At 46.9% G+C, this 13,549-nt stretch overlaps 1 long non-coding RNA gene across 12 annotated transcripts in view; it reads right to left on the reverse strand.

The window, feature by feature from the left end:
- Positions 1 to 13,549, reverse strand: part of LOC114486684 (uncharacterized) — a 50,646-nt gene that overhangs the window by 12,350 nt on the left and 24,747 nt on the right. For 2 of the 12 annotated variants that reach the window (XR_003680824.2, XR_003680817.2), the window contains 2 exons: positions 4,770 to 5,090; positions 394 to 3,906 (listed from right to left, as the gene is read on the reverse strand). The exons of 3 other annotated variants lie outside the window; for them this stretch is intronic. This is a non-coding gene — a long non-coding RNA (uncharacterized lncRNA). Of the gene's footprint in view, positions 1 to 393; positions 3,907 to 4,769; positions 5,091 to 9,174; positions 11,653 to 13,549 lie in introns of those variants that run through there. 7 more of the 12 variants (XR_003680812.2, XR_008618014.1, XR_003680828.2 and 4 more) reach the window with 6 other exon arrangements.

Consider the following 13,549-nt stretch of genomic DNA (forward strand, 5'->3'; position numbering starts at 1 on the left):
TGAGTAAAGCCTGATTTGCCCCGTCTTGTTTAACCTGTCGAGTCTTGGGCTTTCTGGATACCAAGCTGCTCCTTTCTGTTTAGTGTCCGCAGTTTTATTTTCTTGGACGCAGAATGCCCAGAGGCAAAAAGAGGGCCAACAAGATGGGAAAGAGAAGGGATTGGGGTTGTTCCTGTGAAGAAAACATCTTGATCATGATGGAGACTTTTGTAGTTGTTTCAAAGGAATCCCTGGTTCAGCCTGTGCCTCCTGCCTTTTGTAAATGATCAAGTCGAGTTGGTTTCAAAGTTGGACAACCTTCACTAGCAGCATGAGGAGATACTAGGACCATCGGTGACATCTCTAAAGAAGAACCGTCCGTGCAATGAGACCAGGAGCTTGGGTGGTAGGGCGAGCGGGGGAGAGCAGAGCTGGAAGGGGCACCACACGGTCTCAGAACCCACACAAGACTGTATTCCAGTATCACTACGCACAAGGTGTTTTTCTCAAGCAGGACCTGTTTATCTCTCAGACATCGGTTTATAACATCAACAGACATGGGACTGGGAACATCTTGCTGCCAAAAAGAAATCTTAGCCACCGGCTGGCTCATTTTCTATGGGCTTTGACCACACGAAATTGCCAATGTTTGTCTGTTTCGCCTACAAAGTTGGCAGCTTTATGTGGCTCGACCCAATAGTTACGGAAAATCAAATCCATGGTAAACCTTTGGCGTGGTAATGAACAGGACTTGAGTACAAAAGTTTTGTAATTTGGCCTTTTCTTTCTCAAATAATAAAGTATTTTGTTCATATAAACTCCTCCTTGTAAGGGTCCTCATTCTTCATCCCCACCGACCCCCCCGGCATGGAGGCGGTGGAGTCAGGATTCACACACCTGCTCAGTCCCTCAGAATTACATCTCCCTTTGACTGATTTCACACACCCATCCCCTAGTAAATTGGGACCAAGCTGGAACCAACTGTGAGCACTTCCTGAAGGAATTCCCCAAAAGTGTTCCTTAAAGCAAAACATTTTCAAGAAGAGATTAAAATAGCAAAATCCAGGGGTCTAGTCTTTGTCAGGGGTTTGGCAGAGGTAACAGAAGAGATTTTAGGATGTTTCTAATAAGGGCATTGGGGTTTGAAGTTCAAGGGCTTTTGTAACTGAGGCCTTGACTCCCCTGGACTTCTGATGTTGCCGAGATGACTTATCATAGATGAGGTTGGTGGTCCCTAGGACACCTCTTCTCAAACTCATTCTTGGACCTCCTCTCTACTCTCCAAAATAAGTGAGGATTCTAAAAACTTAGGTAGATTGTATCAGTGGTGTGCTGAAGCTGGCTTGCCACGGGCTGGCCAGAGCGGAAGGTGAGGGCCTCTCCCCAACTTTGTATCAGCGAGGTATTAGTAGCTCAAACTTGTTTGGGACGAGAGTAAGTTACACCACTGAAACCAGCAAACGCTACAAATCAGGGCTTCCCCCACCAACCCTTCTCAGGGAGCAGGTTATTAAACATTTACTAGCACACCACTCGTCCTCAATGTTAACCATATTGGAAATTAAAACAAGTTTAAAACTATGATTCATTTTTGAAATTACATCTATATTAATATTTTTATAAAAAATAACTTTTTCCCGAAAAGTGAGAACAGCACTATTTTACGTGTTTTTAAATCTCTTTGATGTCTGGTTTAGTGGGAAAGAGCTGGATTCCTATACTGGCTTCTGCATCAGTCTGTTGTGATACATTTTGAAGAAAATCAGGCCTCACAGGGATCTGTAATTGGAACAGGCAGGTGTGTTTTATAGCGGTTTCACATAACCGGATATTGTTTTATACTACACCTAAACTGACAAATGGTAGTTTCTTAAAGATAAATTCCAGTTGGCATATGAAACCATATCAATAAACTTGCCTATGGTTACAGTAAATTCCATTGGTCCGTCTTGCACTTTGAATGGATCTTTTACCCATGTGTGGTTTTGTAACATGCATTAGTCATCGGAAAACACTGCTTCAAAATGTTGACTCATTTCGACATATGATATCAAACGATCACATTAGTTACTCTCACCACCAGTTTCACCAGAAAAGTCCTGAGAAGCTATCAAGCTCCCAGTGGCAGATACAAATTTTCAAAAATTCAAATTTTCACTTGAAAGCTCAAATTTTATCATCAGCAACAAATATTCAAAGTTGTTCTTTTGGGAGTGACAGACTGATTTCATTTACTTTTGGGGAAATACCTGCCAAATACCCAAGTCTGAAGAAACATCATTTGTCAGTTGGTCTTTCAAATACAAATGGCCCTTATGAATGAAATGGTTAGTTTAGCTTGCAACTCAAATCCACAACTGCATTTCCCAGGACAACCAATCTATCTCAGCACCAGACCTTCTGTGTACTTTTCCATGTTGTTACCTACCCAGAAACTAAAAAGATGTGTCTTCGCTTATTAAGAAACTTAATTTTTACTGCTTCATCAAGGACATTTTTTAAAGGAAACTAGTATTTTTTTCCTGCAAGTACATGATGAAGAATATCGTGATTGCTAGTACAGTTTAGTGCTAAGGCTCCAGGAGTTTTAAGCACCATCAGGGCAAATGTCAGCACAGTAAAAAAGGTGAATGTTTTAATATTATTATAAAAATCATTTTGCCCTTGAGGATCCCTCTGAAAGGGTGTTGTCTGTGGACCTCACTTTGAGAACTGTTCTAGAAAGAGGAGAAGCTCACCCAGAATAAAAGGGGTGGAACTGGGGCAGGGAGGGGGGCACAGGGAGGGAACATTTTCTTTTTGTCCCTCTAATTCAGTGTCTGTGTTTCCAATCTTACCCTTTCATAGCCAGTTAAGATGAAGCATCTTTTATTTAAAGCAAATAGAATGGTCTAATGTCTGATGATAAGGAAAAATTCGTTCACCCAGGCTGAGATGGATCCTTTCAAAGTCCTTCTATTAGCCTCACTCTTTGTCCTTTTCCTAGTTCCACTGAAATTCCAAACCTTTTTTTAAATGTATATTTTACCATAATATTTTTTAAAAATTATTTTTCCTAACATAGTCAAATCTGAGGTCATACAGAGATGAGGTTCCTGTGGCCTGTCTTCCAGCTTTTCCACAAGGTGGAGAAGAAGCAGAACTAAGTTCCCTTCCGCTGCCCCCTCCTCCCTGTGTCCCAGCTATTCCTCATATCAGGGGCCTGAGAGCTGCAAATGGTGGACACTCACAGCGGATAGGGACTGGGAGCCTGATGGGTGTGTGAGGCACAGGATGTGGGGCCGGAGGAGGTGGTCAGGGTCCAAGGAGGGGGGCAGGGTGGGCTGTTTCATCATCTCTTTGGAAACATCAAGTTGGCAGTAGGGTTTATTGTGCTTAGGAGCCAGACCTCAGCTTATCACTCTTACCCGGCCTTTGTGACCGTGGGCACGTGACTTACTCCATGCCTCAGTTTCCCCTCCACAAAATGAGGTCCCTGGTGGATGTATCCATGGTTGGTTTAAGACTGTGGGAAGTCAGTGGCCTGGGGACTCCACTGAAGTCTTAACCAAAGCCTTCCAGCAGGGGTTCTGCAAAGAACAGACGGCCCCTCACAGTCAATGTTCTGTTTCCAGAAGCAGCATGGGTGCAGAGTTCAGCGATAAAGCTGACACTGAACAGAGCCAGGCCTCAAACCCAGGTCTTCTGTTTCCTGACGTTGTTCTCTTGCCAAGATAACCAGACTGAGTTTTGTTGATGTCATTAAAACTGCTACCCAGGGGCTCCCCCAGGCTTCTGTGCACTGCCCTTGGTTTAGAATTTTAAATTATCCAGGAACCTCCTACAAGAGAACACAGAGTCCTTGGACGCACAGCAGCTGGCGGCAGCTCCGTTCTCTGAGCAGATGAGAGGATCCCATAACCTGGGCCAGAAGTTAATCTGTCTTTTCTGTAAGAGCACAACAGAAGGGTGAGACTCAAGCAGGGAAAGGGGAAACCCCTTTTTGCGTAAACTCTTTTGAAACTCCTGGGCAGGTTTAGAACATGCGATGCTGCTTGAAATCTAATAGTAGGGAAAAGACCATCTTTGGTCACAGCTGGTGTGTTGACACCTTTGCAACTGGAATTGGCATGACCTTTGTCCATGTGCTATGAGTAAGTGACCCCCTCCTTGCTTACCGAATTCATGTTCAGATGGCAAAACAGCCCCAGACTGCCACATCTGACCCCCATCACTTGTTTCTGTGTCTATGGCTTCATACGCTGAGTGCATATAACCAGGGCTCAGCACACGCCTGTGTGTTTACGTGGCTGGGGGACAGACAGGCTGATTCAAGGGGGCCTGTGGCCTGGGCTGGCTGGAGGATGGAGATAGAAATGGAGGGAGAATGGTAAATAGAAAATGAACAAAAATATTGTGTATCAGCCATGATCCATCTCCTTGTACAGCCCTTCAGAAACAATTTTGCCATTTGCTGGTAAACTCCACCAAATTGGGTATTGAAGAGGTTATTTTTCATCACAATGCAAATAGGACAGGGCCCCACCACTCTGCACTGACTTGTTCTTTTGCACAGAAAGGACATGGCCTGACCCTGCTCTGACCCCCTAGGTTTGCTGTAGGGCCAGGTGGGGCCTAGAGGGGTCCAGCTCCAGGCCATGATCATCACTTTCCACCTCCCCCAAGGCCTGTATAAGTGATTAGATCACTTTCTATTTCAGAGCAATTAGGGAGAACTGTTTCCTAGAACCTGGCTGGCCTCCCCTTCCCCAGCCTAACGGATCAGCCCTGGTTGTCAGGCACTTGTTTACCTTGGAGACAGAACACTCTACAGGGTTCTGAGTGGTCAGTTGAGACCCAGAGGACACTGGCCCTCAGAGGCAGATCTGTGGAGCCCGCGCAGCCATGGAAGGTCTGCCACCTGCTCCCTGGTCCACTTTCCAACTGATCCTGGAACACCTGTGGGGTGCTCTGCTGGTCATTCCCCAAAGCTTGACGCACCTCTCAGGTCTCCCTGCGTTTCCCTGCGAGATCCTGTTACATGCTGTGCTGCTGGTTCTGATAGTAAAGAGACGGCACACTTTAAGAAGTGTGAAGTTCCGAGGGAAAAGGTCTTCTGACCATGATGAAGTCTGTGGAAAATGTAATGAGAATATTGGACCAATAGCTCAGGCTGATGAAGCCCTCAGGCCACCTGGTTGGAGGCCAGTCCTCCCATGTTACAAACCCTGTGCTTGTCGGCAATGAATGCAAACCTGAGCAGGTCATCATTTCTGGACACTGTGGACTTTCTGGAAAAGGTACACAACAGCCAGCCTCCTCAACTTTCCCAAGTTACTGATGGAAAACACACCTTTAAATCATGAGAGGAGGATGGAGAACAACCTCAGAAGAAAGAAACAGATGATCTGAATAACAATGTTGATTTTCCAGAAAGTCTAGAACTGTCTGACCAAGAAATTGAGAGAGAAAAGTGGCGAGTCCAGGAAAAGGAGGAGCTGGGAGGAAGCCTGGAGCAGTCGAAGGCATGAAAGGAGCAGGTCCTGAAAGATAAAGTCAGCCGATTAAGATCCATAGCAGAACACCTGCTGACAATCTTCTCCTCACCTGACCCCCTTAGAGATCACGTGGATGAAGGGAACTCAGACATCCAGCCAAAGAAGGAAGCAGAAAATGGCCATTGCCCTGTCCATGGGTCAGAAGTTGACCTGAAGGGCATCATTGATGACGTTGACTGCAACGTGTCCCTGCCACGTCCTGAAGAGGAATATCAAGGAACAGCCAGACAACTGAGGGAAGAAAAGCAAATGATCGAGGAGCTTACAGGACAAATCACGAGTCTCCAAACTGAGGAAGCATCTCTGCAGTGTGAAACTTTACTTCTTGACAGTGAGATTCAGCTGCTGAAGCAGAAACTTCAAAGTCTGCCTGATTTACATGACGACTATGTGATGCAAATCACAAAAAATTGTTTAAGGAGGAAGCACGCTGCTTAGGATTGAAGAAACTTTTCAATGTGTGTAGAGCCATGAACTCCATAATGAGAACCGCAACCTCTCCAAGAAGATAGCCAAAGACATGGGCAAAGAATTGGAGAGAACCACTTCCTACTATCACCAGGAGACCTGCCTCCATGAGAAAAAAGCTCAAGAAAGCTGGGTGATGGAGATGGAGAGAAAGCTCAAGGAGCCAAGGCAAGAGACTGACCAAACCAAGCAGATGCTGGCCAAGGTCAAGTCCAACATCCAGCCATTCCCAAGGGCCCGTTGTGCCCCTGCTGTTCCACCACTGGCCACAGAAGCCCGGAGGTGTCGGGGGGTCCCCTGGGTCATCAGACACCACCCCCCCGGAAGGAGGAGGATCATGCCATGAGGGCTCAGGGACCTGGGGTCACTTGCAGGTTTGACTCAGCTCACAGCAGCCGGGTCTGGACACTCACAACCAGGACAAAACATCTGCGTGTGTTTTCCTTTCTTAGAGTAATTTTGATTTTTATCTTTTTAGTTTAGCTTCTATTACATAATTGATTTTTTACTCACACAGATAAGGCATTATAATTTGTAAGATTTTTCAAATAAAGTTTTATTTAATACAATTCTTATGAATAATTTATTTGTATGTCTTGCACCGTCTAGAACATGATAGTATAAAAAATGTATTTTAATTTAAATCAAAAGTCACTATTCCTTAAGCCATCATTGAAGTTTAACATAGAGAGAGATGTTTGAAATAATAAAGACCATTTCTGTATGCTACGAACTGTTATTAGAAATCTGTACAGGTAATCTAAAATTTGCCCCCAATAAATTAGGTGGGTTTTAAAACACAATGCAAACAAACAAACAGAAAAACCCTTGAATACACTACCACTGAAATGTCATAATTTTTTGTTAAATGGTCTAAATTCATTGAATAATTTAGAGGAGTTGACATCTTGAACTCATTTTTTGTTTTGTTATATTTTTAACCTTTGTTATTTTGTTTAAAGTATTGTTTGTTGTTCAGACATTTTTCAGTTTTATGAAGTGAAAATAAAAGTTTTCTATTGTCAAATCACATATGCACGCACACACATACACAAACATACAAAGACTACAATGTGAGTGTAAGACAATTTATTTGTTATTTCAGTACCTAAGGAAAATGTAAAAATAAAGAGAAAAAAATTTTAGTTAAAAAAGGAAAAATAAAAATCACACATGTGCAATTTGTGTATATAGGGCCAAGATATCTAAATCTTATACACGGAAAAGATAGTTATTAAGAACAGGAGACCGAGGTAGTAATTTTACCGGCCACTCCCACCTGGATGATGGCGTGGCCTGGTTTCAGGGCTGAACGATGCCAAAGGACATTGGGAAAAGGGACTTGTTATTTATTGTCTCTAAGCTGTGACGGTGAGGAAGCCAGGAAGTGATGGCAGGAGGTGGAGGGGGTGGGGTTTTTAGTAAGGACGATGCTGCCAATGAAATGATAAGCCCACTTTTCACGTCGCCTTCAGCTCAGGAACAGGGAGACAAGTGCGGAAAGTCTGGGCTCCCCTGGTGATAGTCGGGTCGCTCTAAAGATGAGAACGCTCACGGAACGAGGTGAAACGACAGGACCCTGGGCACCGACACCCCCGGTTTGGTTCCTGTGGGACTGGGGCCAACAGGTGACAAGGGGGCTCAGGATCCTGTGTTGAGAGCTTCAGGGAGGAAAAGTGCTGGCCTGCAGCTGGGTTGTCCCAGGTGCTCTGGGGACCATGACACCATCCCTGGTGCCACAGCTCCTGGCTGGTGGCGGCTGCTGGCACCTGGTCCTGAAGGACCAGGATGGGTTCAGAGTGTAGAGCAGGTGGAGGACAGGGAGCGGGTTTCCATGGCAACACACCAACTGAGCTCAGACACTGAAGAAGGTTCTGTCCTCGAAGCTCAGGTGAGCAGCAGCTCAAGGCGACAGACGACATCAGGCCCACGTCACCTGCGTGTCCACCGTCCGGGCGCCCACCTCCCTGTCTACACGCAGAGGGGACCACCCTCACGCCGATCCTATGAGGTCTGTGTAGGGTCTCCAGTCTCCAGGTGAGAAACAGGTCAGATTCCGTAGCTGGCGAGGCCAGAGCAGGACGTGAACCCGAGTCTGTGAAGAGCAACGTCTCTGCCCCTTCCTTCTCTGATCCGCCCGCTCCGTCTTTGTCTCCAGCTGCTTCCCGCCTCCCCTCCCTTCCCCTTCCTGCCTCTTTCCTCTCCTTTCCCACCTCCATCACTCCTTCCCTTCCTCACCTCCTCTTCCCACCTCAATCCAGGCCATCTGCCCGACATCCATCGCAACCCCACCCAGACTGAGCACGTGATGGGCGCCAGGCACTTGGAGACACATGGAGAAGTTCTCCCCACCCGGGGGCACTTGCAGATGTGCTCATGAAATTACAGGGGAAAGGGTGGCGTTCAGTGTTTTCCACTGAGAAAGCAGGTGAGCTGGATATTTTACTCATCTCTCCTTGGCTGGTTTCCATTTCTGTGCAACGTTCAATAACCATTTCAAGTAAACCCTGCTGATGCGTGGCTCAGGGAGAGGCGCTTCGGGGTGGGGAGAGACCTGCTGGGCAGCTGAGGACCTGCCAGGAACCACCAGGAAGGACAGGGGAGGGGAGGGGAGGGGAGAAAAGTCAGCATCTCCAGCGGGAACTCAGGCTTTCCCGGATGCTCCCGTGATCCTTCAGGGAAGCAGAATCTTCTTCATTGAGAAATCGCTCCCGAGTTTTTGGGTTCATTGTGAACTGAAATCCTCTCTGAGCCATTATTTATTCACTGTCAATCATTATGAGCTTTAACTATGAACTGGGATTTTCCAGTTTAAAGAATAAGAAAGAAACCCTCTGGGTGGGTCAAGTTCTCTATCATCAACAGGGATGGAGAGATCTTGGTGGAAGAGTGAAAATATCACCTCTCTCACTGACCAGAAACTGATAATACTATTACCAGCCTAAGACATTGCATCTCCTCTTTATTGTTTTAAAATTTCTGATGACTCCTTTTGAAAAATATACCTAAAATCAGATATCTAAGGGTAGGTCAGATATCACAGATAATAATATTTTGGGGAACCCTGCAAGGAGTGTTTGGGAAACAAACCAAGGGTCCCCGGGCATAGCCTGAGGCAGATTCTCTTATTTCCACCTGTCCTCCCTCAAGGGTGTGCCTTCTAAGGCCCCGCCTGTGCCCACAGGCACCTGCTCTGTTCATACCTTCCTGTGAACCTGGTTGGAGGATGCACTGGCTTTGGGAACAGGTCTGACTCCTGCCCCCTCCCTGCACCAGAGCTTGGCCATCACCTGAGTCAAGGAGGTGAGGTAGCTCCCTGCCAGACTCTCTGGAGTTGAATTCCAACTCTACCACTTACTGACTCTGAGTCCTGGGGGAATTTATCCACTCTGTGAGCCTCAATCTTTTCATCTGCTAAATGGGGGAATTCTTCATCTCTACCTCATAGTGTAGTTGTGGACCACAAGGGCTCAGCCTTCACCAATGACCCATCAGACCCACAGCAGCTCCTCCAGGGAGCAGGGCTGGGGCTGGGGGCTCCCACTCCGGTGTGTATAGGGAGCACCTCCCGGCCAGGGAAGCTTCTGGGGAGGTGCTGCCACTCTCCTAGGGGAGGAGAGGCCACAAGGGGCGAGACCCAGGTATTCCATCCCTAGCAGTGGTGGTGGTGGTGAAGTGCTCTCTGGATTTCTGAGTGAGGATTACTCCTGGACCTTCGAAACCAGACCTGAGGAAGAGGCAGAGGCTGGTCCTGATTGGAACCCCCATCCTTAGACCCCTAGAAGTTATCAGCAATGCCGGAAGACAAGGCACCTAATCGGACAGATCCATGGAGCTCTCATGTCATCCACAAACACAGTTTTTCTGCCATTTCATCCCATACCAACATCTGACCTCAACCTTGGCAAATACTCACTGATGCAATTTGGTCAATGAGTGTCAATGATGGCCAGTTTTCTATTTGAACGTTCTCTCCTGTTCCCACTCCTGATGAAATTTCAAGTCTGAATCATGAGGTCAGGATGAACAAAACCTGGGAGATTCGAGTAGTTGGAAGATTAGAACTAGTGGGCGGGTCTATATTACATGTCTTCTGAGTATCTCATTTCAGGCATCACACAGAATCTTTAAGCTGAAATAAAATCTCTACCCGCCATTGGACTCTCTGAGTGGGAGGAGACAATAAGGCAGCTCCTACCCCATCTATTAAGATTTATTAAAAATAGGCTGCAGATAAATGAATAAATAAATAAATATATATATATATATATATTTTTTTTTTTTCCTCCTGGGCAAAGTTAATGCCAAGCCATATCAACTAATTTCTGAGACAGAAAGGCGTAGGGAACAGTGTTTGTGGAATTTGAGACTTGAAGGAGTTCCCTTGACCGCCCCCCAAACACAGACTACATCACTGCAGCCACATACCCTGCTAGAGAACGACCTATGAGGTGCAAACCCCCCCATCCAGTTCCCAGGTTCATAACATAATGGTGAGGATACTAAATCCCGGAGGCTTTGCCATCGATTGGCACAAAACTCCACCCAGAACTCTTGCCTGACCACTAAAGGCTAACCCTCTGTGTGAACTACTGTATTTTGAGTTAGGCCCAGAGGGTCCTCTACCCATTGCTAGGGCGACAAATCTGCGCCCTCACCCTGGGCTCACCCAGGCAGCCACCCTCCTGGAAGGCGGCCTTTCCTACCCCCTCCCAGAGCTACAAGCTGCTCTACAGCCCCATCATCCCTGGACCCCAGATTATCAAGGGAGGAGGGAAGGCTGCTGACCATGCACAGACCCCCCTGTGGGGGGGGGTGGACTGTGAATGACCCATGGAGGTAAGGCAGGACCCCCTGAGGACTGGGGGGACCATGGTAGACGTGAGACACGATCACCATGGCAACCTGCTCGCCAACCCTTGCCCTCCCCGCCTGTGCTCACGACGCAGTTTTTCTTCCAGAACGCTTTTCCTGAGGTTGTCTGCAGGATGTGGTCTTTCCACCCATCTGCAGTGTGAGGTGACTGATAGACACATTTGATGCCTGTGCTGGGTTGAACAGCATCTCCCCAAATTCACGTCCACTTGCAACCTCAGAAGGTGACCTTATTGGAAATAGGGTCCTTGAAGACGTCATTAGTCAAGATGAGGTCATACTGGGTGAGGGTGGGCCCCCACTCCTGCATAACTGGTGTTCTTATGGAAAACAGACACAGACTCACAGGGAAGAAGGCACGTGAAGACAGAGGCAGAGACCCAGATGCTGGGAGAGGGGCCTGGAACGATTCGTCCCTCAGGGCCTCCAGAAGGAACCAACCCTACCGACACCTTGATTCAGACGTCTGGTCTCCAGATCGGGGAGATAATAAATTTCTGTTGTTTTAAGCACCCCCCGTTTGTGGTCATTTGTGTTTTGTTGTTGTTTTTTTTTTTAACATCTTTATTGGAGTATAACTGCTTTACAATGGTGTGTTAGTTTCTGCTGTATAACAAAGTGAATCAGCTCTACATATACATATGTCCCCATGTCTCTTCCCTCTTGCGTCTCCCTGCCTCCCACCCTTGTGGTAATTTGTTATAGCAGCCACAGGAAACGAATACGGTGCCACATGATACTTCAAAATGGAGGCCTTGCAAAACCTCTAAGCTGGGATTCAACTGGCCTGAACCTAGGATAGAATGAAAAATGTGTCTGATATCTACTCCTTATACTTTTAAAGAAACAGTAAAACAATACAGAAAAATAACACTCATGTGCACACGCGCGCGCGCACACACACACTCATACACACACACACACACACACACACACACACCTTAGATATTTTTAAAGTAATCTTGTAGGGAATGTCCTGGGATTGACACAAATTCGTCATGAACTCGACCAATGACCTTGAGTTCATAGTTTGCACCTGCGTGTAATCCTGCAAATGCTCCACGAAGACAAGTTCTGTTCTGTTTGCTGTGCTCAGCTACTGGGAGGCCTGCCTCTGCCCCAGGACGGGCAGTAAGGACAAGTGGGGAGAGACAGTCCTGAACAGTAAAACAATACAGAAAAATAACACTCACGTGCACACGCGTGCGCGCACACACACACTCATACACACACACACACACACACACCTTAGATATTTTTAAAGTAATCTTGTAGGGAATGTCCTGGGATTGACACAAATTCGTCATGAACTCGACCAATGACCTTGAGTTCATAGTTTGCACCTGCGTGTAATCCTGCAAATGCTCCACGAAGACAAGTTCTGGTCTGTTTGCTGTGCTCAGCTACTGGGAGGCCTGCCTCTGCCCCAGGACGGGCAGTAAGGACAAGTGGGGAGAGACAGTCCTGCTACATCTGTGACCTCAATCATGTCCTCCTAAAGGTTCCCTTGTTGGGAAGTGTTCACAGTCTGTCTCACTGAGTCTCTTTCTGTGTGGCTCCTCGCCTTCCCTGGGGGTGAGAGAAGAGGTGGCTTTAAGTCAAACCTACCAGGAAAAGGCGTTCATGGACCTGCCTATCCTCAAGCCCTGTTACGTGAGCACTTCAACTGAGCAGCGTTTCACATGCGTGCGCAGTGATGGGGGAGGTACCAGGACATTTCCGATGTGACTCCACCCTCCACTACCGGATGATCCAATCGGACCCAAAATTCCAGCCCGTGGGAGACCATTGGGAAACCATTGAGTCTTTCCCAGGGACAGTCTGAGAGCAGCAGACATCATCCCAATACCAAATAGGAAACATTCACCTGCTTTGAGACCAAAAAGTGCTGCCTTAGCTTTCCTTCCTTCACACCTGTGATCCTGCATCTGCCGGGGTCCTATGCATCACGGGGCAGGGATGCTTTCCTGTCAGAGATGTGATGGGGGTCCTCGGTATTTGCTCCATTAAGGTGGGGCTTGGGTTCACCTAGAAAGACCATGGCCCTTGTGTTCTCCGCCTGGACCCACGATAGGACCAGCTGACCCTGGGGAGGCGCCACCTCCAGCACATCTGCCTTCCAGTGAATAGGACTGGCCTCCATGGTCATCAGGGCAGGACTGGCATCATCCTGGGTCCTTGGTCCCCTCAGTATGAGTCACACACACACCCCACAGGTGTCACCTCAAAACACATCTACATCAGGGATCAGGCCAGGGCTGTAGCTAGTGTCCTCAGCTTTGGTGGGGACGGGGAGTGGAGGGAGAGAAATGGCTTACTACAGAGGACTTTAGTACATTCTGAAATGTTTGTTCTTTTTAGGGCGAAGCTTAAAAGATATTACAGTGTGAATTCTAGTTAAAACTTCGCCATTGAGGATGATGTTGGCTGTGGGTTTGTCATATATGACCTTTATTATATTGAGGAAAGTTCCCTCTATGCTTACTTTCTGCAGGGTTTTTATCATAAATGGGTGGTGAATTTTGTCGAAAGCTTTCTCTGCATCTATTGAGATGATCATATGGTTTTTCTCCTTCAATTTGTTAATATGGTGAATCACGTTGATTGATTTGCATATATTGAAGAATCCTTGCATTCCTGGAATAAACCCCACTTGATCATGGTGTATGATCCTTTTAATGTGCTGTTGG

Source organism: Physeter macrocephalus, chromosome 8 (assembly GCF_002837175.3).
Source record: "Physeter macrocephalus isolate SW-GA chromosome 8, ASM283717v5, whole genome shotgun sequence".
Taxonomy (NCBI): domain Eukaryota; kingdom Metazoa; phylum Chordata; class Mammalia; order Artiodactyla; family Physeteridae; genus Physeter; species Physeter macrocephalus.